We start from the raw sequence: 27,564 nt of genomic DNA on the forward strand, positions 1-27,564 counted from the left end.
AGACCACACTTGAGGAAATCCTTGGCGAGATGCAGAGGTCACAGCAGTGGATAGGGGAAGATTTTCTGTAGGTATAAATGAAAAAAAAAAAAATCCTTAGGAATTTATTATGTAAGAAGTTAATTTTTGTTTTGAGAAACAACAGAGAATGCAGATAAATATAAAAAGCCACTTCTAACCCTCTTACCCAGAGGTAAATACTATCACCAGGGTGGTATATTTCTTTCCAGCTGTTTTTTCCTCATATACAAAAACATGCATTATTTTTAAAGGGGTTAATAAAATACATTTCTTTGCTGCATCCTTGATTTTTACTTAATATTTTCTTAACCACTCTTCATGTCCATAAGTCACATTTTTACATAATAATTCTAATGGATGCCTAAGCATGGTGTGCTGACCAGCCTGCCCATCCTCCACCCTCCTAAATACAAATTCTTAACCCTGTCTGCAAGCCCCTGCCTTCCACAACACCCCTCTTTTTAATGTTACCCACCACCAAGCTTCAGAAATAAAACCAAATGCCTGTGGTTCCCTTTCCTAGTTCCACTTCCTTTTCTGTCCCCTGACTCACCGTTATTCTAGAGTTAGTGCTTCTAACTAATTTAATTTGCCATGCATGATGTACACTTCTTTGATATTCAAGTGGACCCGTTAACAACACGCAGTATTGCTTTGTAGGCTTTAAAACTTAACATGTATAAATGATATGCTGCTGTACACATCTTTTTGTAGATTGCTTTCTTCACTCACAATTATGCTTCTAAGTTTTATCTGTTTTGCTATAGGTAACTTCCACTTCTTCATTTTTAACCACAGTATAGCATTCCATTATATTCACAGTGGACTTACCCATTTCCTAGTCAGAGGCAAAGAAAGGAAGGATGCTCTTTTTCTTGTGTAAATTTTAAGTGAATTCTTTAGCATTCATGCCCAGGACAAGAACTGCAGCACACGCAATTTAATTTTACTAGAGTTATTCCCTGTCAAATTATTCTCTAAAATTACTATAAATTTGCAGTCCTGTCAACAATGCATAAAAGTACCTATCTGAACCAACCTTGGTATGGTTACCTTTATATATATATATACTCTCATGGGTGTGAAATGGCATGTACATTAACCAGAACTCAGTTAGGAAACCAGACATGACACAAGGTATTTTGGACAGGCAGAATTTAGTGCAGGGAATTGGGTGTGTAGGTTTCTGATAGAACCAGAAAGGAAGGCGAGGTAACTCAGGGATAGTAACTATAGAAAGCCAGTCCTGTCCTTAGGGCTAGAGGAACAAAAGCAAAGGTAAATGGGCATTGGGACAGAGGAGTGCAGAGCCTGGTTCCTGCAGAGCTGGGGACCTTGGAAGGGGGCCAGCCAGCTGCTGTTAGTTTTTGGGGGGAGTGCGAGTAGGATGAGGCTGCGAGGGGTGCAGAAGGAAATTGGAGGCTGGAGCCAACTGCTGCGCCTGGGATGATGTTGGCAGGAAAGGAAGAAATAGGAACTGAACCCCTTCTCTGCTCGCCTTCCAGTCTTCCTCAAGTGCCTCCTACGGTTGGAACCTCACAGGAAACCAGCTGGTCCCAAGTCTGGGAAGCGTCATGTGTGGAGTCCTGGCCCTAGCAACGGCAGAACGGGGAAGGGTGGATTCCAGCTGGGAGACATGGGGAAATAACCTGGATAGCCACATATATAGTCTAGGTTCTTTTTTTATGGGTAGCTATTTTAAATGGTGCTCTACCAACATCCTTGCACACACATTTTCTTTAGAATAAGTTTCTGGAAGCAGAATTATAGAGTCAGAGAAAATGTGTATATTTAAGGCTTTTGGTCCAGGCTGAGAAATTTGCTGGAGGAGTAATTTTTGAAAGAAAGGGAGTCCCTCCCAGTGTGATCCTGGAAACCACATCAGAGAGCAGACAGCACTAGGGAAGGAAGGGTGTCCTTTTGCACTGAAGTGCACTTACCTGGGGACGACTTCCTGCACATGGAATGAGGATCAGAAGTTGTAATTCTGACCATCCTGTGTCCGATGACCTTAAGCTTCTGCATCATTTATATGAAGGATATTAGCCTCTGAATTCTATATAAGAGATTTATGTATCTATTGCCTGTTGACCACAGAAAAGCCACGGTGAGTTACAAAGGGTCTCCACACAAGTAGAGCAGGTGAAGATACAACTCTACAGTATCATGCATGTAATCTACCTCCCAGTGATGGACTCTTACTCAGTATTAAGTTAACCACGCATGCATCGGCTACCTTGGGCGTACAAGGACCAAGAGTGTGCATGGGTCTGAGGGGAAGGTAAGGAGGGATGAGGGTCTAAGTTTGGGAGGGTGGAGGAAGTGGGGCCCAGTTGGGGCACACTGGGAACTCTGGAGGTTGGGTGGTACTGTATGTGTGGGAAGGAGGAAGTGTGGAGAGGAAGGCCTGGGTACCCATAGACACTGTTGCAGAAAAATCTCACGTACATCACAGTACAGGTAAGAACTCCTCTACCTGATCCAGATTCTTTGGCCTGTGTCTCGGCTCAGCTCGGTTGAGAGCATGTATCCTTAATCAAATGATTGCAATCACCGAGACTCCCCACCAGCAGGTAATCAAGAGGCCAGAGCCCCTGTCCAGTGTGCCAGGTGTGATCTCCAAGGGAGCTGCCTCTGCCACGCTTGCCTGGTAGCAGTGCCTTGTGGGAGGACATGGGCCTTGGGAGGGGGGGTGTGGTAGGAAATGAAGGGTTGAAGTCTGGGCCATGACCAAGGTTCCTACAGATTTCTCCAGTTTTGACACCTTCTGAAATACACATCCAGTCATTGAGAGAAATGACTCCAAGACTGTCCCCTGCCCCGAATTGCCTCCTGGATATCCCATAGCTGCCTTAGCCATCTTCCTGTACCAGGCTGTACTTCCCACGGGAGCAGGAGCCCTGTGGGTTTGACATTGAGTATTTCTCAATCTGGGTGAAGAAACAGAGTTCAAAACACAACATTTCCACTTGCAAGCGTTTCCATCTCTGGACACCACATCCCACGGCCTCCACCCCGCTGGGTGCCTCAAATCCACTCCTCCTCTTCACCACTACAGACCCCCCCAGTTTATGCCACTTTCCTCTCCTGGTGCCACCCCACTATTTCCTGTCTAAGACTCCCTACTGCCTTTGGTGTCAAATGCAGACTCCTCAGTTTGGCCTTCTTGAACTTCAGAACTGGCTTCCCCTGCCCTTCTGTCTGATCTTCTGTATCCTGATTCTCCTCTTCTCCTGTTCCTGCCAAGCTGGTCTCCTTCTTATTTCTCAAACCCATGCCTGGTTACCTGTCCTCACATCTGGGATAGCTCCCTGTCTGTAATCTCCAGTCTTCTTGGCCAATCTTGTGTTTGATCATATCTCTTTCCACTGCACTGAGAATTAGAGCAAAGCTACTCCCAAGACCCACTGTGTTGGTTGCTGAGATGAAACTCTGGCTTTGGTACATTCAGTGATGGTCAAGGTCATGCACTTGGCATAAATAACACGACCACTCCTTGGGTGTCCTCCATGTTCCAGGCCCTCTACTATGTACGCATCTTACATGTTCCTTTTCCAATCCTCCTAATCAACATGTGAGGTATCATTCTGACGAGGGCAGATGCAGTGTTGCTTTAAGTCAAAAGTCTGGCCAACTTCAAAATTCTGAGGGCTTCAGGATTTAGGGTGATTCCTGGCCAGGATCCAGGATGAGTCTACACTTGCGGGGTTCGGCCAGTCTCTCATTAGAGAATTTTGAAGTTGACCAGAGTTTTAACTTAGATCAACACTGAATCTGCTTAACCTACAGCCATGAGCCATATTAAAAGACAACAGAAGAGTGAAGGAGACAGGAGATACTTCCTTCAGGGTAAAGGGGAGACATGAGGCAGATGGGGGAAGGATTTGGAGCCCTCAGATTTGGCTAGTTCTCAACTTACCTTGTGGGAAGTCTTTAGACAGGAGAGTCATCTCTTTTTTTATGTAGAGATAATTTCTCCTTCTCACCACCCGCTTCACTATTTCAGATATATTCCTAATAAAGAGCTGGATGGCCAGAGCCACCTCTGGGGGGTCTTCATGGAGCTGGGTGGCCAAATCTGTATCAGTTTGGGAGGAGGCAGCACGGAATGGAGAAAGGGAATGGTTATGCTAGACTAGAAAAGGCACAATATAAAGGAAACCAACATGTATTGAGTTCCTACTGTGTACAAGGCACCACACCAGATGTTTCTGTGTAAGCCAACAATTTGATCTCCCCAACAGATTAGAAGATATGTTTCCTATTTCACAGATGAGAAAACTATTGTTCATAGAAGCTAATGCACACGTTCGTGGTCAGGACCCAACCCAAAGTCTCCAAGACCCTTGCTGCCTTCTGGGTCCTGGTAAGATGGACTCAATCCAGGTTTGGATGTCCTACATTTGAAGGGCCCATGGGATGGCTGGAGGGAATGCTCAAGTGCCAGGGTTCCGGTTTAGGATTGCTACACCATAGGGTGTGGGGAGAGAAGGGTACACAATAGAGACTGCTCTCCTCTTCTTAAGTATTCAGATTTCCCAAGTTTTAGCTGGACACAGCTATCTGGAATAAAGACTGTTTCTCAACTTCCTGTGAGGCTAGGGGTGTCCATGTTGTGGTTTCTGAGGAGTGAGGGGTGGTGTGTTCTGCACACCTTTGCCATTCTCTGCTCCTTTCTCCTTCCTATAAACTGGAATAAGGATGTGAAGCTCAAGCAGCCATTTTGCACCATGAGGCAGTAGTACTCTGTTCCTGATCATGGTGGAACAAACTAACCTGCATCTCCAGAGTCCATACTTACAAGAGACACGGACTCCTTCCTGCCTTATCTAAGTAACTGGTATTTTCTTTCTTTTTCTGTATACTCGAACTTAATGAACACAAAGGTCAAGGGCATATTCTTTATCCAAGGCTGTAGTTTTCTGACTACAGTTGTGATCCCTGACTCTTTGATTCAAGCAGCCTTCCCTGGAGAGGCGCCCTTAGAGAGGACAGTCAGACCATCCAGGGGTTCAGGTGAGAGGCACAAGGACATGGTCGGATTTGGAATGGGCTAAGAGGGGTTGAGGGTCTCAGGAGGTTTAAGAAGACTGGTAGCAAAAGAAAGCTGAGAGGCTGCAGGCTTGACCACACGGTGAGCTAATACTCATAACCACGCCCAGGTCCTTGAGTAAGGACAGGGCAGACACACCGGACCAGCCCTTCTCGGCATCTCCACCTCGTTTCACAGAGATCCTGGTATTTCTACTTTATAGATCTAGAAACTGAGACAGAGATGAGATAACAGGCTCAAGGTCACAGAGCTGGTGAGGGACGGAGGCTGAACTTGAAGCACAGATCTGTCTGATCCTGTGCTGAGGCCATCCTGGAAAACCCAGCTCAAGCCCAGAGGATCTGGGGACTGCTCCTACTGGGGAAAAAGGAGAAATTTAGGTACAAACCTTTGAGGGCCTGTGTGAGGGTGAAAATGGACTTCAAGTTTGACCTTGGTCAGAGAGATGGGGGGAGGCAGTTGGGGCCTCCCAGGGCATCTCCATCTCTTCAGGAGGGGAGACAGGGGTGGTAGGGACTGACTGATGCTTAGAAGCTGGTGGTTTATCTTCAGACAGAGTTGGCCTGTCTGTGGCACAGTTTTGAGGCCATGGGACCTTGTGATAGAAACCCAATTCCAGGCTCCGATAGTGCTAAACCAAGCGGAGCTGGTTATTAAATGTCCAAGGACGCAGCTTCTGATAGAGACGTGGGTGAGCTGCCCATCCCCAGGACAGCTTGATAACAGGATCCTGTTGTGGCTGCAAATGAATTTCCCATGATCCCTGGCTCTTTGATTCCATCAGCCTTCCCTGGAGAGGAGCTCTTAGGGAGGACAGCCAGGTTACCAAATTTTCTGTGCAGGTGAGAGCTGGCTGACCACTGCCCGGTCTGCCTTTCAAATCTCCCCAAATTATTAAGTTAACTACTAGATGCTCAGAATATCTCAAGTTCAAAGGCTAGCAGGCTGGAACCAGGCATCTGAGGGACCTGTAGAAATCTTAGCAGAGGAATATTGAGATGTGGCAGGCTGGGCTTATCAGGAGACTGGATAGGGATCAGAAGGAACGAATACGTTTTTATTCTGTGAGCCACAGGGCTCAGGAGTCATTCCTCTCATGTCAGTCCTATTGATGGATCTAACTTTTGTGCAAGTTTCTTGGCTCTGAGGCTTGCCTGGGAGGGAGAGGAGTGCAGAGTTTTGGCCTGTGCTCCTTGGAGCCTTGAGTCAGTGGGGGCGGGTGACTGGGGGAGTGCATGGGGGCTGTAAAACCAGCAGGGCATGCTGCTCCCCACTCCTGCTTCCTCAGGGAGAGAAGCTCTGGTCTTAATTGTTACATAAATTGGGGCGTCCATCTATTTTAATCCATTTGTGCTACAATAGCAAAATAACACAGACTGGGAAATTTGTCAACAACAGAAAAAAAAAAATATTGCTCACAGTTCTGGAGGCTGGGGAGTCCAGATCAAGGCTCAGGCAGGTTCTGTGTCTGGTGAGGGCTGGTTCTCTCTGCTTCCAAGATGGCACCTTGGTGTCCTCTAGCAGGTACAAGCACTGTGTTCGGACAAGGCAGAAGGGCATCAGGGCCACAGAGGCAAAGAGCTCTCTCCCACCTCTTTTTATAAGGTTGTGAATCCTATTAATTACCTCTTCACAGTCCCACCTTTTTGTACTATCACACTGGTGATTGAATTTTAGCCCATGAATTTTGGGAGATGTTCAGGGCATATGTTATGTTTCAATGGGGAATGGAGTGAAAGAAAGAAAGAAAAGAAAAGAAAAAAAAAGAAGAAATCCTCCATGAGGTGGCAGGAGTTTGGCATAAGTGAAGTGGGAATCTGGATCCCAGCTTTGACTCTGACTAGCTGTGCATCCAAGGCACAGTCGTAAACTCTCACTTAGCCTCTTGGGACTTGTTGTCTGCGGCGCGGGATGATAAAGCCTTCTCAGCGGGATGCTTCGGAAGACAGAGCAAGGTAACAAAGTTTCTAGAGCAGGGTTTGGCATGAAGGTGTGTGTGTTGGAGGAGTCATTCGTTTTCAGAGAGAGTAACTGCAACTCAGATCTTGAGAGCCCCTCGCGTGACAAGCACCACACCATATTCTCGCTCATCCCTCCCAACAACCCCTCGACAGGGCATGCTGCTGCTGCCCTGTCCCCTTTCCACTTTTCAGAGGAGGAAACAGGGTTCAGAGAGGTTAAGTGACTTGCCCAGGGCCTTGCAGCCAATTCATGGCAGAACTGGAAATCCAGCAGGCAGAAAGGCTCATGGGTCAGGGACTTAGTGTTTCTCATTCATTTCCTAGAAGTATTTATTGAGCTCCTAAGTATGGACCCAGTACATTCTAGAAGAGGGACTTGGAGGCTGTTGGAAATGTATCTGAGCATGATGTCCCATGTCTTCCCCAGTCTTTGCAGATCTTCTTCTGCTATCCTGCTTCACACACAGGACCTGGGGTCACCAGGTGGTCCTCTGGCTTCACCAGCCCTTGACCCTGCTCCTCCTCCTCCTGGGATCGCCCTGGTTTCCACTCTTCACCTGGAAAGCTCCGATTCATTTATCAAGGCCTGACATCACCTTCTCAGGGAAGTCTTCCTTGCTTGCTTAACTTGTATATTTGCATTTTTAAATTTCTATTATATTTTTGAGTTTCTAAGTATTTGTATAACTTTTCAAAGTGCACACAGCTAGTCAATTCCTGAGTATTTGGACTCAGGTAGGAATTGAATTTGGACTTCCTGATAACAAAGCCAATGCACTTAACCACTGTATCATGTGACCACAAAGTCTGTGGCTCCTTTTTTGGGCTCCCATATCACTCCTGCTCTGCCACGGACCTCATCATACCTGATTGTAATGATTCATTTGTTGGTGCGATTTCTAGAAGTCAGTGTATGGATGAATCAACAGGTTAGATGCTCATGGGATAATAATCATGTTAATTAATATGCCTGTTACTGGGCTATCCTTTCTATATTTATTATTCATTATTGATGATGCAACTGTGAGATGTGATTGTGATTAATATTCCCATTTTGCATTTGGGTCAACTAAGGCTCAGAGACTTGAAGCAACTTGTCTAGTCCTGCAGCTTGACGAGGCAGTACTGGGACTCAAACCCAGCTCCGCCTGGCTCCAGAACCCCCTCTTTGAACTGCGACATCACAGCGCCTCACTGGAACACTCAAGATCCTTTGGTGGTGCTGGACCACAGAGACAAGTGTCATGGAGCTCCCGCCCTCAAGTAGCTCCCAGTCACGTGTAGAGACAGACATCCCAACACGAATAGATACTCATAACTTACAACGTAGCCAGGAGGAAGGGGTGAATAATCCATCAGAGAGTGGGGAAGGATTTCATTGTAGAGGCGATACATGAACAGGGTTTTGAAGGTTAAATAAGAGTCTTCCAGGAGACAAGGAGGTGGAAGGAGACCAGACATATGTAGTAGCTGAGAGAGAGAGAGAGAGAGGGAGAGGGAGAGAGAGAGACAGATACTGGGTGGCAGAGAAACTGAGTATTTGGAAATGTCACCCTGTCCATCCTCCTCCCAGCAGTCTCTCTGCTAGATAGGCACACAATCGCAGCTGCAGACAGCTGGCCGCGACGCCTGCTGGAGTTGTGCTTCTTCTCTCACACCTGTCTGTTAGAAAGGAGCAGGAGGGCTGTGAGACTCTGTGGGATTCTTCTCAGTGCTGGGTAGGAGGGGAAACGTGGGGGCGGTGGCCCTGGGCCCTGGAATCCAACACCTGCTCCCCATCCCCAAGGTGCACAGCCTGTCTCCCAGCTTCCCTGGCTCAGGAGGACAGGCCTGGCTCTCCAGTGCCCCCAGCTCCCCTGACTAAGACCCCTAGGGCTGCCGTGCGGGCAGGGCCCTGAGGGAAGCTTCTGCAGGTGGAGAGTGAGTCTTCTGGGTGTCTTCCTGGACACTGAGGGAATAATAGAGTCCAGGGTCTGATTGGCTCAGGGAGGAGTGCCCGGCTTATCTCAGTCCCTGCAGCAGTAGATACCGAGCGTCCCCTGCCTAGAGGCTGCTCACCTGACTCAGCCTGGCTCTGGGTGGGGAGCCATAGGGGATGGGGCGGGGAGGCTGGTATCACTTGTGCTTCTCTGTACACAGGCTCTGAGAGCTCGGGGCCCTGAGCACCTCACCCATGAGTCCAGAACCTTTTCTCACTGTGTATCTAGCCAAATGGCAGGTTCCTCATTTGACGGATTCTGTGCTGGGCTAAGGCCCTGACCTACAGGTTCTCCTTTGGGAGGGAGGCCTCTTCCCAATGGCTCTTCCTAGTCCAGGTTCCCTACTGCAGTCGGGGTACCCGCTTCACTGATGAAGGCCCCTCTCCCACTCCACTAAGAGGCTCCATGTTCTGACCCATCATATTGGACTCTGGGTGTGACCTTGGGTTAAACCCAATTTAGCCACCTCTCCTTGGTTCTATTAGCAGTTTGGAATCCAGACTGTGCCCTGCTTAGCCACCTGTGACGCAGGGTCCATCTCCCATCCCAGCCTCTTTCTTAGTCTCAGATATATGTGTCTAAGTACAGGTGCTGGTCAGGGATCAAGCTGCAACAGCTGGCTGGACTTGTGTTGGGCGCACGCATGTTCATTAATGCTGTCTCACGCTGCTGTGCACCGTGTGCCCAGTCTGACTTGGGTGTGTATTTGTGAACATGCCTAGGTCTACCGTGAACATGCCTGTGTGCCTTGAGGGGGATCAGCTTGCATGTCTTCAAGAAAACAGGTGTGTATTTATTTATCCATACACATGAACGAATTTCTCCAATGTGCACGCGTCTATGTGTCCATATCTGTGTGTGTGTGTGTGTGAGAGAGAGAGAGAGAGAGAGAGAGAGAGAGAGACGGGCCTCCTACCCATTCTGAAAGGAAAAGAGGTGGGTGGAGCGTCCCTTCCTGTAGACCACCGGGGGACTGGGCTAGCTGAAGGAGTGGAGGTGAGGGACTCCGGAGCCTTCTGGAATTTCCCTGCCAGCACTCTAGGGCTTTCCCATCTGTTCCTACTCCTGTGGTCTCAGCTCTGAGTACTTCAGGACTACAAGCCTTTGGTCCAGCATCCAACCCTTCACTTGGAAGGTGTGTACCTGAAAAAGGGACCAAAGTCCCCCTACATTCACCATGGACAATGATGCCTGCCATTCTGGAGACACCCACTGTGGCCTGTGGGCGTCTTTCTCCATCACTGACATCTGGGCTGTTCCCCTTCGTAGAGCGGAGGGGCCCACAGAAGGGGCCCCTGAGCTGACATTGTTGTTCCTGAGGCTTGGGTTTGCCTGAGGCCTTCAGCCTTGGCTGAGGACCTGGGTCTGGTTGGAGGCACTTCGGGGACCCTGGGCTGTGTCCAGAGCTTCCCCTTCCCAACCAGCCTCTGGATGGGCAGGGGGAACACTTGCAGGGAAATTACCAATTTAAATAGGAAATGCAAGCAATTTGGATGGAACCCCAGGACGGCAGTTTGAGAGCTCATTCTCTGCCCCGTGGGGGTTTGATTACAACCAACTTGGCTGATAACATGCAGAGAGGGCCAGGGAAACGGTTTCCAAGGAAACTCGGATCTCTCTAAACCCCTTCTGGCTCAGGTGGGAGCCAGGGCTGGCTGGAAAACCAGAGGTTGTACTGGGTTCCAGTGGCCCCTCTGTCCTTCATGAGACCCCCCCCCCCCCGAACTCTGCTTGCTGCTGCTCCTACCCCTGTGCCTCCAGACTTGGCCACACTTCCATGGCTGCCATCTTTCTTTCTTCAGTCTTATTATTTATCTCAGCCTGAACAGACTTAAATACTTGGGAAAGTTGAAAAACAGTTAAACAAAAGTTGTTGTTGTTTCTATTTTTCACTATTCATATAGTAACTACTCCATTCCAGAAAAGTGATAGGATTTATAACTATGATTTCCATTTTCACAGCAACCCTGTGGTAGAGAGGACACTAGGTGCTCATCAAATCCTCTTTTTCTCCTGGAACTACGTTTCCCAGCATCCTATGCTATTGGGTTGCATCACGTGAAGGTTCTGGCCAATGGAATGTGGGCAGGAGTAATAGATGCATGTCTCGCATGTCTGGCTTCTAAAGAATATCATGTGCAATCTTTTTTACACACCCACACTCACTCTTCCCTTGTGGGATGCTGAAATAGAAAATCTAATGATGGACTCAGCCACTGGACTGAATTTCTGTATAATCATAGGTAATAGTCCCCTGGCCTCTGCTCAGCTTCATTGGACTGAAATATTAAGTTTGTTTAGTCACTGAGATTTAGGGGGAGGTGTTTATTAGGAAGTTGCCTCACCTAAAGCAGAGGTATTTGTATCATTGTTTTTGATACAATGACTCAGAGACACTAAAAAAAAAAAACCTGCCAAGCTCACAGAGCACACGGGTGACAAATCTGGTTTTGAGCTCAGGTTACGTCTTTTCCACTCCACCAGGCTAACTAGATGGCTGCTCCTGTACAGATGTTGCGTTGGCCTTTGTCTGTCTCTTGAGGAGTCACAGAAGGAAAGACCTGGAGCAGAACTAAAAGATAGGGAAGCAGGGTGCTGCGGGGGGGGGGGGGCGGCGGGGGGACAGGCCTGTGGAGTGGCGCTTCACAGCAGGGAAGGGAGGTGGAGCTTCAAGGAAGGGGTGGCCAACTGTGTCTAAGGAGACCTGGGCAGGCAGAGGAGGAAGAGGCTGGGAAGAGACCGTTAAATGTAATGACTTCAGCGACAGTTAGTCAGCTGAGTGATGGGGCAGAGGCCAGACTGCAGAGGTTTGGGGAACAAGTCAGGGATGGTGCTGGGGAAGGGAGGGAGAGCCTTATGTGGAAGCTAGTCTGAGAGAAAGCGTCTTGAGCAGGGAGCCAGTGGTTGGGGGAAGATTAAAAATGAGAAGGGGAATCACGATCTGCACAATGCAGCCCCTGCATGGGAGGCTCTCGCCCTCTGCTTGGTTCTGATGGGCATTCGTGAAGTCAGGCTGACGGAGTGGCCAAGAAAGAGGGGGAGTTGGACTGAGTCAATGGGCCGTGCCACGTTCACCAGGCTGCAAGGTCGTCTCCTGTGTGGACAGAGTGGTCTCAGATGACAGGCTGTGATCGAAGAGCCTGGAATTCTTCGGGGCCTTCTAATGTTATCCATTTGACTGGGGTAAGGAAATTAATTCAGAGAGGCTTAGATGGTTCACCAGGGAGCAGAGGGGATTGTCACCTGTGGAACACTTCCCATGGCTTCCTAGAAACCAGCAGCTGGGCTCTCAAAGTGTCCTTTAGCCAAAGCCCCTTGAGTTTTAGGAAAGTACATGAGTACTTGGCTTGGGACCACAGTTCCCAGGCTCCTTGCAGCTGGGTGTGACCATGTCTTCATTCTTATCAAAAGGAAGCTTGGGACTTCAGATCGCATCCGTACATGGAAGCTGTCCTCACTGAGTGTTATGGTTTGGATGTGAGATGTCCCTCAAAAGGTCACGTGTGAGATAATGCAAGAAGGTCTGGAGGAGAAATGATTGGGTTATAGCCTTAGACCAATCAGTGAATTGATCCCTGATGGGATTAACCGAGTGGTAACTGGAGGCAGGTGGGGTGTGGCTGGAGGAAGTGGTTCATGGGGGTGTGGTGTATATATTTTGTATCTGTAGAGTGGAGTCTCTCTCTCTGCTTTCTTTTTTTCTTTTTAAATATTTATTTATTTTTTAGGTGTAGATGGACACAACACAATGCCTTTATTTTTATGTGGTGCTGAGACTTGAACCCTGGTCCCACTCGCACTCTACGGCTGAGCCGCAATCCCAGCCCCCGCCCCCCTTGCTTTCTGATCACCATGTGAGCTGCTTCCCTCTGCCACTCTCTTCCACCATGATATTCTGCCTCACCTTGTGCCCTGATGAATGGAGCCTGCTGCCTATGGACTGAGACCTCTGAAACTGTGAGCCCTGAGATAAACCTTTCCTCCTCTACAGTTGTGCTGGTGGGTCCTTTAGTCACAGTAGTGAAAAAGCTGACTAAAACACTGAGCATCGTCTCTTTCCCCTGACCAAGGGCTAGGATCTGGTCATGCTGGTGACAAGCAGCTGTGAATGTACAGAGACCCTATGGTATGGTCAGGCCATTGGATAGCAGGATCCTTGAGACCTTGTAGAAAAGAGCCACCCCTGCCCCAGGCCATCTCTCCTTCTGGCCTGTTGTGTGGGAAGGAAAATGATGTCTTTTATTTAAGCCATTGTGCTTAAGGATCTTGTTAAAGCAGCTTGGTCTGTACCTTAATTACTGTTTCCCATCCATGCCAAGGTCTCTTTCCACAGTGCTCTTGGCCCCTCAGCAGCCGCTCCAATCCCTCCTCTCTCATTTCTTCCCTTCTTTTTCTCTCCCCACCTCCATGGCTGCAATCTTTCAGTCTCCATCCCATACCTGGACTCCTATGTCACATTTTTTTTTTTGTAGTGAGGGGTGCTTAACCACTGAGCAACACCCCCAGTCCTTTTTATTTTGAGACAGGGGTCTTTCTAACTTTCTGAGAGTCTCCCTATATTGCTGAGGCTGGCCTTGAACTTGTGACTCTCCTGCCTCAGCCTCCCATGTTGCTGGGATTACAGGTGTGTGCCAGCATACCCAGCCCCTCTGTCACTTCTCTGCCTTTGTCTTCTACAGAGCAATTTAGCCTCCTGCCCTCCCAGTATCAGTGCTTCCTGGGGGTCATTCCTCGATGCCCCTCTTCCTTTATGTTTACTCTGTGTTCTTTGCTCAGTTGGCCTTGTACCCCCTCAGGTTCAATTCCATGTGATGACATCAGTCCCACCTCTCCAGCTTGACCTCTACCCTGAACTTCAGATTTAACAGCCATGTGTCTGATGGGCACTTCTCTTTTAGGTCCCATAGGTCACCCTGGGGTTGCTGCATTGTGTAACTCCAAGGCGCTCCATTCACTGTCACCTCAATTCAACATATCTGTGTCAGGCCATCTGGGCTGCATGTAGCAAAACGCCAACTCTTAATAAGGAAATTGGGGCGGGGGTGTAGCTCAGTGGTAGAGCACTTGTCTAGCATGCGGGAGACCCTAGCTTTAATTCCCAGCACTGCAAGAGTGACAGTAAGGAAATTTTTTTGGCTTCCATGGAGGGAAAGGCTGACTTTTTGGGTGGCTTCACCCAGCGCTTCAGTGGAAGTCATCAAGGGCCACGTCTCCCTCTCTCCGTCATACTCTTCTTCCAGAATTGCCTTATCCTGAGCCTTCTGAATTGGAGGATTGCTGTGGTAGCCAACAGGACGCCTGCTTCTTTGTTCTCATTAGGAGAGGCTCCTCTCCCACAATTGTTGGAGCCGGGCAGTTTTCTTTGTTCCCAGTGAGTCCACTTATGGTCTCTACACCAATAGAGTCACCGGAGAAATGGCAGGTGGCAAGGGGCGTTGTCATGGAATAGGTTGCCATGATGGGTATGGTACATGGATCAGGGCCCACCTTGGATCTGGAGTGAATTCCTCAGATTGCATTTCTGTGACAGATGGCCGAGGGGATGAATGGATGTTGGGCAATCAATTACTATGTCAGCTCCAATCTTAAAATCTAAACTCATCCTGTCTACTTGTTTCACTCAACCCATACTTTCCCTTGTATTTAATTAGTTTATTTTTATTTTTGTGGTACTGGGAATCAAACCAGGGACACTGTACCACCAAGGTACATCCCCGTCCCTTTTTATTTTGAGACAGAGTTTTGCTAAATTGCTGAGGCTGGTTTTGAATTTGCGATCCCCCTGCCTCAGCCTCCCAAGATGTGTGCCACCACGCCCGGCTTCCCCTTGTATGTCTATTTCAGCTCATGATCCCACCGTTAACTCAGCTACTTAAACCAAAAACCAGCGTCATCCTCGACTTGCTCTCCGTTGCTCCCACTCAGTGATGACTCCATCACCAAGAACCAGCAATTTCATCTTGTGGGTGCCCCTCTCATATCTGACATCTCCTCTCTAATGGCTTTTAAATTGGTTTCCTTTCCCCAGTCCCAACACCCTCCAATTTACCCTCCCTGCTGCTTCCAGAATGAGCTTTCTAAAATGCAAATCTGATCTTCTCTGTCACTCCCTTTGCTTAAACTACTCATTGGCTTCATAACATTTATAGGATAAAAATCCAACCTCTTCCTAGGTGGTTGGGAGCTAAGTAGGATTTAAAATGCTTTATCTTGGGAACAAAGGGACCACAGCTAATGCTGACACACTGTGGTCTGAACAGAATGCTGGGTGGTGTGCATGTGTGCGGGGAGGGCCCGATGAGAGGCTGTGAGCCGGGGTGCAGGGAGGAGCCAGTACCAGGCAGCCTGAAGTTTGACAGGGCTTTTTAGATTTATACTGGCATAATGGATTGTTCTTTTCTTTCTTTTTACTTTTTTTTTTTTTTTAAGTGTAGTTTGGTGCTTAAGAGGTTTAGTTCAGAAGTTGGACGGCCTGGCTTGGGTTTGAATTTTGACATTGCTCTTGCACCCTGGGCAGGTTGTCAAACTCCCCAGCCTCAAGATCTTCCTCTGCAAATAAGGACAATAATGTACCACCTTGAAGATTTCTTTGAGAGTTTGATGAGATGAGGCTCAAAAATAACAAGCACATGGTAAACATGGGCTGTTGAGTTTGCTTAATCGAAAGCTAATATAAATTACCAATATCCAAAACAGATTGAAGTGTTTTGCTAGTACAAGCTCATCCTATGAGATGATGAATTCAGTCATCTGTCCTCTCAAATGCAAACCCAACTTTTCCTACCGATTGTCCTTAATGTGTTAAAATTTGGGATGGAATATCTTTAAGTGTGATTTTTTTAATATTAGATTTTAAATTGTAAAAAAAATTAAATTGTAAAAATAAATGAAATTGAAACTGAGCATCCAGGGAACTCGTGGAATGCTTCCAAGGAAGGCTGGGTGCAGTGAAACACAATTTTAAAAACCACAGATCTCACCTTGCAGTATGATAGGGCAGCCCTTGACCATATTAAGCTATTGAGCAAGTGAATTTGGCCAGTCTACACTGAGATGTGTATAAGGACCTTAAAGACCTAAGCCTTTTGGGGATAAAAATTACAATAAAATAATGTGTTTCTTAAAAGTTTTCAAAAATCAATTACTTAATTTATTTTTTGGGTACCAGGGATTGAACTCAGGGGTACTCAACCACTGGACCACATCCCCAGCCCTGTTTTATATTTTATTTAGAGACAGGGTCTCCCTGAGTTGCTTAGTGTCTCACTGTTGCTGAGGCTGGCTTTGAACATGTAGTCCTCCTGTCTCAGCCTCCCCAGCTGCTGGGATTATAGGCATGCCCCATTGTGCCTGGCTTGCTTTATTTATTTATTTATTTATATTTTTGAGACAGGGTCTTGCTACATTGCCCAGGTTGGTCTTGACCTTCTGCCTCAGTCTTCCAAGTAGCTGGGACTACAGGCATGCACCACCACACTCAGCTTGAACAAGTTTTCATATTGATTGTTGAAATAATATTTGGGATATATTTGAGATACATTGGGTTAAATGAATCTATTTTTATATCCACCTGTTTCTTTTTACCTTTTTGATGTGGTTACTACAGAATTGTATGTGGCTTTGCACTGCATTTCTACGGAGTAGGGCTGGTGCAGACCCCTGTAGCCTCGCCTCCTTCTCTACCTTGTGTTCCAGTGTCCCCTGTTCTGCTTTGCCTGTTCACGTGTTCAAAGGTCTCCTGCGTTCACTTTTTGCTCCGCACATCTTGTGAGTGACCTTTGGCCTGAGGGCTACGATCTGCTTAGGAGTTCTGTAAGTTCTCAATTAGAACTTCCTTGGCCCATTCTGCAACCCACCATGGGTGGAGCTGAGGCCCAGGAGCACAGTCTGATGTCCCTGGAGACGTCATTAGGGCTAGTCCCTGTGTGTAGAACTCAGCAGATCCTACGGCTGAGCGGGGGCGGCTGGGTGCAGGGCCAAGTACTCTCTGGGTGTCCCTGGGGGATGCTTCACCCTAAATGCCTCTTAGATTTCTGCATTGTGGTACTTATCAGTATGATGGTGGGGATGCAGGCTTTGGAGTTTGAGAGGTTCTGATCACAACTGCACAGCTCTACTAGCTGTGAGACATTGGGCTCGTTTCTAGATTCCTCTGTGCCTCTTGTCTTCTTTTCTGTGAAATGGAGGCAATCACACCTTCTGGGAATTACTGATAGACTGACATGGGATTATTCATATGAGCTGCCCATCTAGAGCCAGGCACATGGGAGACGCTCAGTGGATCTTGCCCCACTTCCCAACCCTCTCTCCACACTTGGTGAGGAGTAGGCATTGGTAGAGGAGGAGAGAGCGAGGACCAAAAGGGCTCAGGACAGAAAGGCTGAGGACAACAAAGGAAAACTTCCTGCCTGCCCATTTTTGCCCAGGGCCAGCCCTGAAGGAGGAGACGGGGCTGGGGCTGCTGGGAGCTCGGGGTTAATGAAGAATGGGAGCCCACTCCGAGGCTGTCACCATTGATTTTTCGTTCCAAGCAGCTTGCAAGCTGCCCCCGGAATCAATGTCAGAAGGTGAAAACAAATTTCTAAAATTAGCCTGGAATATACTGCAAGAAAAACCTTCTGCACAACAAATAGTAATAAAGCAAATACCCAGGGAAGGTGTCGCTATGGGGAGTGCAGGGGACAGTCAGACCACCCTGAAGCCCGCTGCCTCAGTGTGGAACTCTCCCACCCTGGGAAATACACTCCATCACCACAGGGACACACACACAGTCCATTCCGGCACCCGAAGTCCTGACTTCAGCCATTAAACTAAGCAGGAGGGAATGGCCAAGCGCTCTGAGCTGACTTTGGGACAGTTGGGAGGGAAGGGCACCCTTGTACCCTGCTGGTGGCGCTGGAAAACAGTTCAACTGGTCAGAGGGCTCATATTTTGTGGGCAGGCAATGCTGGGAAATTGTTTGGATTTTTGGCCAGGCTACGCTGCTGGGCAGAATCAGATGTGACCATTCCTGCCAGGTTAGGAATCCCAGACGTGACAGTTTCTGCTCACTTTTCATGATGATGTATCTGAGGCAAACCTTAGTGAACAGGCTGTCAGAAGCCCAAATGTCTGAGTACCTTATTTTACAGCTCCCCCTGGCCCCACCACGGAAAAACTGTAAGAGGGGACATAAACAACGAATTTCAGGGGGACCATTTTGTGGCAGGAGGTATCCTCTGGGGACCTAGCTCCCAGACTGAGAGGCTTCTAGAAGGGGAGTATGAGTGGGGAGGATATTTATCCTAACTTTTGTGACTTAGAGATAACACAAATGGATGCAAGAACACGCCTGTGGGTCCCCCCTCCTAAGTGGTCTCTGGAAAGTTTTGGAACAACTAAGTGTCTGAGTTGGAAGGTTCTTGGCCCATTGTCTGCTCGCAGTGGGACTGAACATCATTACCATCCACAGCAGCTGGAAAAACTTGGGTTTAAGGCTCTAAATCTGCCAGAGTAGATAGTCACCAACTGGGGGAGGTTTTGAACAAATTCCTTTTGCAAAGTAGACTCTGAGGAAATAACCAAGAGGAAAACAAATATTTGCAGACCCGAGTATGTAGCTGCTTGCTTCGAAAATGTAAAATACTGCAAACAAACCAATGTGTAACTTCTGGGGCTCTGTTAAGTGGCACAGTGGTGTCATGGGGTGCTATGTGGGGCCACATGGTATAGCCACTAGGGTGAGATGATATGGGCTGAGAGGCACACAGTGATCTGGGGCTTCAGCTGGGATCATTGAGGGCAGGATCGTCAGAAGAAATGAGCTATGATGAACACACTTCACGGACATTGATTATAAAAGTCACCAAGATCAGAAACTCAGTTCCAGAAGGGCCCTTGGTGGTAATCTTGTCTAACTCTTCATTTCACTAATTATTAATTCAACACAGTTTTTTTTTGAGCACCTATTATAATCCAGGTATGTGCCAAAGACCTGGGGAAATAATGTTGAGAAAACCCAAAGTCCTGACCCTCCCAGCCTTCCAGGTGTAGGGCACAAACACTGTCTACATTGCTTCTTATAATTAGTGACCATCTGACATCTGCCGGAGGCCATTGCTTTCTGGGGCCAATGTCCCTCCATAGCAGGGAGTCACCAACTGGGAGCTGACTTGTCTTGTTCCTTCAACAACAGAGTTAGCCCTGTCCTCTGGTTCACAATGGACAGATCTCCTCCTCCAGATTAAGTCTGGGTGTTCCACAAGATTTGGGAAGAGAATTTTAAAGTGCCAGTCCCCATGCTCAGCCATAGTCACAGCTGGTGGGTGTGCCACCAGGGAGCTGCCACCCTGGGTCCCAGGTGGGCTTTGCTTCCCAGTGGAGATTTGCCTGAGGTCTGGCAAACCCTTTGGTTTACTTGCACCTAAAGAGTTGCAGATATTTTATTTTGTTCAGTTCTTGATGAGAAGGAGCTGTAACCAAGTCTCCTCGAGGCTGGGCCAAGTTGGGGTGGGGAGGATTGTACCAGTTTTTTATATCACTCTCTGCTAAACATTCCTAATCTTCTTCCCCCATCTCAATATCATGTGCTTTGGTCTTCCCAAGCCTGAGAGTCATCTATTAGAGATGGTTTTAATTCCAGAGTCCAAGGGCTGTAATTCAGTCCAGATGGCCCCAACATTGAGTTCCAATGGTGCCTTCCCAGTTTCTCCCAAGAAGACTAGGGACTGTTGATCAGTTAGAACGACCGGTGTCCAGCTGAATGCAGAGGACTCCCAATGTGGGTCTGCTGGGGATGCTTCACACTCTGCTAAACTTACAATATTTGCAGGGAAGCCATCTCTTTCTAGTCTCCTTTACCTGGGTCTTATGCTTCCAGCAAATCCTGGTGCTGTGTGGTCTTGGGCAGGTCTCTTGGTCTCTCTGTACCTCCTCTAACAGGGAGAAAGCACTGGTATCTTGAGGAGCCATGAGATTTCGGCATTACTGAGTGAGATAATGATTTCAAGAACTGTATGCTTCCAGGCATGCTGTAAGCCCTCAGAGTGTTTGCTGACACCATCCATCACTACGTCGTCAAGCAAAGCACCTGCAACTAGACTCAAGACCCTAGTCTTGGTTGTGCCAAAGCACAGTGAAATTTCTTTCACCGACTTAGAAACTAAGATTCTATATGATTGAGAGTCTCATTAACTTTCTCAAAGCTTCAAGAACTTTATACACTGAGACAGCCCCCTGTCCCCAGATCACCCCTAGTGCCACCCAGAAACTGTCAAGTTTACATTTTGCATTGTATCTTTCCATACCTTTTTTTTAAAAAGTAGAAATCGACTCACACTGTACATATTGCTTCATAAGCTATTGATTTTTCTTTAATATGCTTTTCTCAGATCATTAAATATATTCTTGGGCTATTGCTATTTTTAATGAACTTATTATTTTCAGCTGTCCGGGTGAACTCCAGCTACTGGATGTCTAGATTGCTCCCAGTGTTATGCTATTATAAACAATGCTGTGATGAACATCCTCAATTATTATCATTATCTTTTTCTTAAGTGTTATAACCATGCTGATCATGTGGACTCAAAGCTCTGAGTTTTATTAAAACCTGCCACTGCGAAGTCTCATTACCGTCCCGCCCACCTCAATCCCGTCCTTGAACAGTAAGTGTTTCGAAGCCAAGTTCAGGACCTGACATTTATCTCTGTTTTATTTTATCTTATTAGATTCAGCCCATCAGTCCAGCCTGTCTAGAGCCATCTGGATTCTGTCGCTGTTTTTGCAATCTGCCTAGGCCTTTTTTTTTTTCTTTTAAGATTAACTACAAATTTGGTAAACAGGCCCTTTATGTTTTCAACTAAGTCATTAATAAAAATGTCGTGCAGGTCAAAATTAAGGCCAGAACTGTGTGGCAGGTCCCCAGAGGACTTCCTCCAGGTTTGATGGACACCCTCTGCGTTTGACAAGTTACAAATTCTCCTACGTGAACCAGCATTTGGCTCACATCTTCCTATAAGTTTATTGCAAAGTTCATAAAACAAAGTCGGACCAGATGGTTTCAATGCCCAGGCTCAGCCGAGGGGAACCATCCTCAGAAGCCGAGGCGCAGGTTTGGATGAAGCATGGGCTCCCGTTGTTTCTGTTTTAACTGGGGCACTTGGCCACCTGCTCTGCTCACTGCTATCTCAGTGACCCAGGCTGAGGGCTCCCTGGGGTCACTGTCCCCCCATCAGTCAGTGACAGTCCAGGGGAAACGGCTGACAATGCCAGCTGAGCCCAAGCGGGAGTGATGTCTGATGCTGAAGGAACTCAGCTGGGAGCCGCACCCCAGGCCTCACCCCATGTGTAGCTCGGAGAGACAGGCACCAGGATATGGGAACCACGCATCCAGGGTCTCACCACATGGGGGGCAACCTGGAGCGCTAGGGTGGCTAGGACCCAGACTCTGGTTTGAGTACTTAGCTGTGTCACTCCACAAGGTCCCTTTCCTTCTCTTAGTCTCAGTCTCCTCATCTGTTAAATGGGGATAAATACTATTGACCTTTTAGGGACTTGAATTTCATGAGATAAGGTAGAGAGGGTGTATATAGGGGACAAGTTGCCAGCAAATGTGTTTTATCTGGCATTATAGCATTAAAAAAAATTAAGCCAGTTTTCAAAAGTCAAGAGGTTTCCCTTAATATTTTGGATCTGGATTTCTCTCGAAGAATTGGAAGATTTGGCAATGTTAGGCCTTCTTTTCCAGCTTTTTGCACATGGCAGCAATATAGGGGACCATTAAGGACTGTCCCCCTTAGACAGGCATCCATTCCAATGGCTGTGGTCTCTGCCACTCACACAGCATGCGTCTGGGCTCAGCAGCGTGACCTGCTTACCTGACAGGCCTGGGCACTGGAGCTCATCACCGAGGCGCAGGCGTTAGATTGCTCAGCCCTGTGTGACCCCTCAGGGCCTCAAGTTCAAGTTCTTCTCCTATGAGACTAGCATGATAATGGGTGATTGCAAAAGCCATGTTTGCTGTGGCTCTAGGTTGGTGTTCAATGGGCTTGTGCTGCCTAATGGCCACCCACGGTGACCTCAGCTGGGAGACGGAGCTGGAGACTGAGTTGGAGACCGGTGGGAGCTATGGGAATTCCAAAGTGCGAGGGGGCAACAAGCACAGCCCCTGTCTCAGAGGTCACCGCTCAATTCCAAGAGGCCCCTGGGGAACCATGGGGGCAGAGAGGACATTGGCACGTGGCACTCATTACAGATAAGAAATGTGTGTGGTAGAGGTCATCTGTCACAGAGATATGCTTCCCTGCAGTACTGTATCCCTCGGCCTCCCCTGTCTCCTCTACTCCAGGGGTCCTCATGGGCTAAGCCATCAGCCATTGCTTTCCCTCTTCTCCATCCTTCTCCCCCGAGTACTGGGGCTCTTGTCTGTGGATTTCCCTGTGGATCTCAGGAGCAAGGCCTCAGGTGGCATGCAGCTTGGAAACTGACCTTGGTACCCTTCTGTCAAAACCCTGCTGGAGTTACACAGCAGCCCAGCTGGGCACTTTCTGGGTGGTGGTGGGTGGAGTTACTCACCATGTCCGCAGGTGCAGTGATTGGAGAGCGCTGGCCTGGGGAAGGAGCTGGCTTCTGCCTGGCTGGTTTGGTCCAGAGCACTGGCCTGTTGTACACATTTGTAACTAACTTGGCTGGGTGTTATCAGCAGATTTCAAATCTGCCTCTCCTCTCTGTGTTCCACTCACTGCTAGAGATCTCTCTTTTGGGGTTGGCGGGTGGTGTTAATGAGTCCATGGACCCAGCTGTTGGAGTTACAGGACTCTGAGAGCCTTGACCATGTTTGTGGGCACATCGCTGCACTGCCTAATTTATCCTCTTCAGAGTGTGAAGACCGTCAGACCTGAGCTCCCTATCTTGATATTTCTCTGCAAGTCTACCCCTTACCTTTTTCTTCCCTTTTGCTTCAGAGCACAGTTGTTCAGGTCCGTGTTCAATAAGCACCTACTGTATGTCGGCAGTGTGGTCGGCACTCAGTGGATGAGATCTTCCCTCCCTCCAAAGTTTATCCTCCCCTGCTGCTCCTGCCCAAGCACCTGAGCATCCTTTGCACCAGAACAGGATTGGGAATCTAGAGCCCATGGGCCGAATCTGGTCTGCCACCTGTCTTTGTAAATAAAGTTTTGTTGGGACACAGTCACGCTTGTTTGTTTATGCCTCGTCCATCACAGGTTTTACACTGGGATGGAGGTTTAGTGTCTGTGATAGGGACTGCAAAACTGAAAATATTTACCCTCTGGCCTTTACAGAGAAAGGCTGGGGATCCCTGCTGTAGACCCCCCACTGTCCTGCCTCCCCGTTCTCCAAGATCTCAGGCTGAGAATTGTCGCTGTCCATTTCCATGGGCTCCGTTCTCTTTGGTCCACCTGAGAGGCCGAGGGGGTCTGTCTCCCCAGGCACTGATGGCCGTCCTGCTGGGGCCTGGGAGGGTACCGCACAGTCTTGCAAGGGACCTGCCTGCAGGGTGTTCCTTATTGCCACTCTTGAGTCCCCTCTGGCTGTGCTCAGTGATGATGTGGGGAGCAGGCTGGGGGCTTCTGACAGCTGTGGGGCGATGCTGTCACTTGCTAGATGATGATGGTGGGTTGGTCTCTCACCTGGTCCATTCTCTCAGCTTTCTCATCTCTGCAGGGCGTGTGCTACCTGCTTCTGGATCATGGTGACGGTGAAGCTGCCCAGCACCTGCTTCTTGTCTGAACAGAGACAGAGGCTTTGTAGAATATAGACGCAGAGAGAAAGGAGCCCCTGGAAATGGAGAGGGGCCATTCACCTGGGAGCTAGGGCCTCCTTCCCACCCCTTCCTCAGGACCTGGGGTGGGTACTCATTCCTCTAAGAACTACAGAAGGACAAGAGGCACACGGTGCTGACCAGAATGACTCAGGAGCTCAGAGGAGAGACCCATTTCTGGACCCCAGATTCCTGCACCCCAGCCCTGAGCCTTTTTCCCAGCTGGGGGCTGGGATGCGTGTCCCTCGCTGATGGTGGGCTGCAGAAGACAGCGGCCACAGAGCTGAGGCACTTCCAGAGGCGCAGGTGCCAGGGCCAGGCAGAGGAGGCCAGGCCGGTTGCTATGGAGAGAGAAATGTTATGCGGTTAACTTGTTTGACTGGCGGCCTTGAGAAATACCCATGTCCCCTCGGGGCCTGGGAGCCATCCATCATTCGGAAAGGTTCCTTTCATGATGAGGGTTATCTATTTGGCTAATAAAACCACGATCACAATCCCTTACGTGCGACAGCCCTTCCCTTTCCGCACGTTTTATGGAGCCCTCTTCAGTTTATAAGGCGCCCGAGGCTTGGTTCTATGCAGCTCCGCCTCTGCCTGGTGACAGGCCTTTGGTCACACACTGTGTGCCGGGCACAGAGGGGCAGGAGAAGGAGGGCTCTGCGTGGGCGTGCGGGGACAGTGGAGGTGGCCTCGGGCAGGGCTGCCCCACCTGAGACGGGAGGGGAGGAGGCAGAGGATGGAGCTACAGGGGTGGTGCAAAGGACACTGACAGCGACTGTGCATCTGCGGGGACCCAGGCACCAGGCCAGGCATCTGGCGCCCATGGATTCATTCATCACAGCAGAATTCTTTCGGTAGCGAGCGACAGAACCACAATGCTCACCAGCTGGGACAAAAAGATGATTATTGTCTCAGGTGCCCGGATTACTGGAAGGGCTGTGTTGACAGAGCATTCAGGGTCACTTTTTCACTCTGGGTGGGGGGGACAGGCTGTCAGCCGCTCCCAGCCTCACCCTTTTGCCTTGGGGGATGGGGACATTTTCTTCTTTTCTCGGCTGTGGTTTTAAGGATCCCAGGGAAGGACCCTGATGGGTTCAGACCTGTGCCTGTCCCCTGAATCACTCTGTCCCTGTGGCCTAAGGCAAGGATCAGGACAGCAGGTGGCTGGTGGCTCCCACCTAACCTGAGCTAGAATGGGGATGTGGGGATGGAGTTGTCAGTTTCTAGGTCCAACATGATGTTATTATTTTTTTTTATTTTCAACAGAGATGGTTACTTACATTTTTAATTCACTGAGATGAAATCTTGCCCATTTGTAGGGGATGTGGTGGTCACTTTGGTAGCACAGAGATGGCTCTGGATAGCCATTTCAGTCTTAGTGTTTTTTATTCATTTCACAAGATCTAATGAATTCCAGCCACAGGCTGGGGATTGCTTCACCCCAAGACAGCCTGGGATCTCCCTGCTGCCTGGAAACTTACTTTTCGAGGGAGATGGGGAATAAACAAGTAGAGTGATATAATTTCATGGGGCATTCCCTGATAAGCGAAACACAGAGAAACAACGTCAAGAGATCAGGAATCGTGGGTGCTGGTTTTAATGGGGACAGAAACGCTGGCCCTCCTCCCAGCTGAGGAGGCAGCTCAAGTGGAGTACTGTCTGACTGACTTGACTCATGCCAAGATCTGGCAGAGGGAAAAGAACGTGCAAAGGCCCTGAGGTGGTGAACGAGCTTGGTGTGTTCTGGGAATAGCCAAAAGGCACTGTGGTGGGTGCATCATGAGTCAGGGAGGGCAGGGTGTCAGACAGGGTTAGAGTAGACAGGGCCATGGTAAGAGTTTGGATGTTGTTCTAAGTGTGATCAGATGCCATCTTGAAGGGATGACCTTCTTCTCAGAGATAAATTGAGCTGCAGTGAGATGAAGTTGACTTTCCTAGGAAGGAAGGAAGGAAGGTCAGTCTTCTATGGTGAAACCATCACTTTGGAGTCACCTTGTTTTCTTTCTCCCATATAATGCACCTCCTTCTAGTAAGCTTTGGAGAAAGGGGGGGCGGTAAGAAAAGAAAATGGGCAGCAGCTTGTGACCCTTCCTCCTGCAAAGTGGACAGATGACCTTCTGGGAGTAACGGGGAGGGAGGGTCCATAGACCCAGCCGGGGTCAGAGACACTGGCCCAGATGCAGAGCCAACAGGTCATGCACAAGCCCAGGAGTGGCCAGGAGGAGGGCAGAGCTGCTGAACCCCCTGAAGGAAGGTGGAGGCCCTGGGTTCATAATGGAGGGGGTCAACACTGTGTCAGGTTTTCTGCAGCAGTACTTGGCAGATCCCTGGCCTGGGATGGGAGAGAGAGGAAGGAAGAACCCGCGAATGACGGTGGGCATTGGGCCTCCAGGTTCGGGGGGAGGGGGACGGGGTGAAACGCCGTCTGTGCCTACCCAGCCATGTGCTTTGGTTTTCCTCGGGCTGGTCCAATAGGAGGCTATTTTCCATTTTCCACAAAGGTAGTTTAATTCGTTGGGATTCACTCTTTTATACTCTTACAGGCTCTTACTTACAGATAGCATCCCTGTAATGGGCTGAGTTACAACTCAGGTTGGGTAGGTTGAGGCTTCTCTCCAAAACTCCCATGTTGAAGTCTGAAACCCAGTGCTCACCTCGTGGCTGCAGGGCTGACTTTGTAAAGATGGGTTTACGTTAAAGTGGGGCCAGCTCTGTGGGCCTCAGTCTAATCTGACTGGTGTCCTCGTAAGAAGAGGAAATTTGGACACGGAGACACCCAGGTTGCTCATACCCAGAAGTTGGTGAATTTATCGCACTGGTTGTAGGTAGGAATTTCTAGGATTCCTTCCTTAAGTTGGCTTTTCCTGCTGGCGTGGAGCAGAGGGGCGTTCCTGGGTGGTAGAAGTGACGCTCCATTGGGCACAGAGGAAAGAAACATGGTGGACACCCCGATGCAGGGAGGGTAGCTGGACCAGGAAAGTGAAGAGCAGGATTTCAGGAAAATCTAGGAGGAGATGCTGCGTGGCTGGGAAGGACTTGACATTGGTTATTTTTGCAGGAGAAGCGGGAACGGGGTGGGAGGGGAGTGTTAGCTCATTTGCCGCCTGCTACGTGCCAGGCGCTTTCCCATTTAATCCTTATAACAGCCCTGGGACCAAGGATTGTTGCAGCTTGAGAAAGGTTGATGAGGGTTGGGCATCTTTAAGAGGAGGCTGAGTGGTTGGCTGCTAAGAGGGCTCTGAGCTTGGCATGAAGTTGGTGAATTTATTGTAGAATAAATATGGCCAGCTCTGCTCCTTGGGCTCCCTTGTCTCTGCCCCAGGCTAGGCATGCTGTCTGTGTTCACATCAGCTTTTGCCAACGGATTTAGTTAATTAGGTTTCTGCTTACTCCATTACCATCACCCCAACCCCCAGCCCAGCCCGCCTCCCTCCCTGTGACTATACCCAGGCCACCATGACTGGCGTTTGGGGTCTTCCCAAACTCTTTGGTCACATTTTCAGTTTTTTTTTTCTCTTGGCTTGTGCCAACAGATGGCATATCTCCTCATTCTGCATGGATTTTGTCCACCTAACTCTCAGAGGGCAGTCTTCCAGCTTAACGGTCACTCCCACCTATGGCTGACAGGTATTGTTTTCATCGCTTTGCAGATGAGGGGCTAAAGCTCAGAGAGGTTAAGTCACTGGCCCAGTATAGCCAGGATTTTGGAGCCAGGTCTTCTGGCTCCCAAGGCTGGGGGTGGAGGGGTAGATAAAGGGCAGGAAGGTCAGCATTGCACAACCTCGGGGAATG

At 48.8% G+C, this 27,564-nt stretch overlaps 1 protein-coding gene across 8 annotated transcripts in view; it reads left to right on the plus strand.

Moving 5' to 3' along the window:
- The window catches only part of LOC124110168 (uncharacterized), a 76,340-nt gene that overhangs the window by 22,636 nt on the left and 26,140 nt on the right, over positions 1 to 27,564 (plus strand). For 4 of the 8 annotated variants that reach the window (XR_009224317.1, XR_009224318.1, XR_009224319.1 and 1 more), the window contains 2 exons: positions 7,463 to 9,799; positions 27,306 to 27,399. The exons of 1 other annotated variant lie outside the window; for it this stretch is intronic. The gene's annotated coding sequence lies outside the window, so the exon portion shown is untranslated. The remainder of the gene's footprint in view (positions 1 to 7,462; positions 9,800 to 27,305; positions 27,400 to 27,564) is intronic. 3 more of the 8 variants (XR_009224321.1, XR_009224322.1, XR_009224323.1) reach the window with 1 other exon arrangement.

The sequence above is a fragment of the Marmota monax genome, unplaced genomic scaffold (genome assembly GCF_021218885.2).
Source record: "Marmota monax isolate L192 unplaced genomic scaffold, Marmota_monax_Labrador192_F-V1.1 WCK01_AAM20220418_F8-fsc00008, whole genome shotgun sequence".
NCBI lineage: Eukaryota > Metazoa > Chordata > Mammalia > Rodentia > Sciuridae > Marmota > Marmota monax.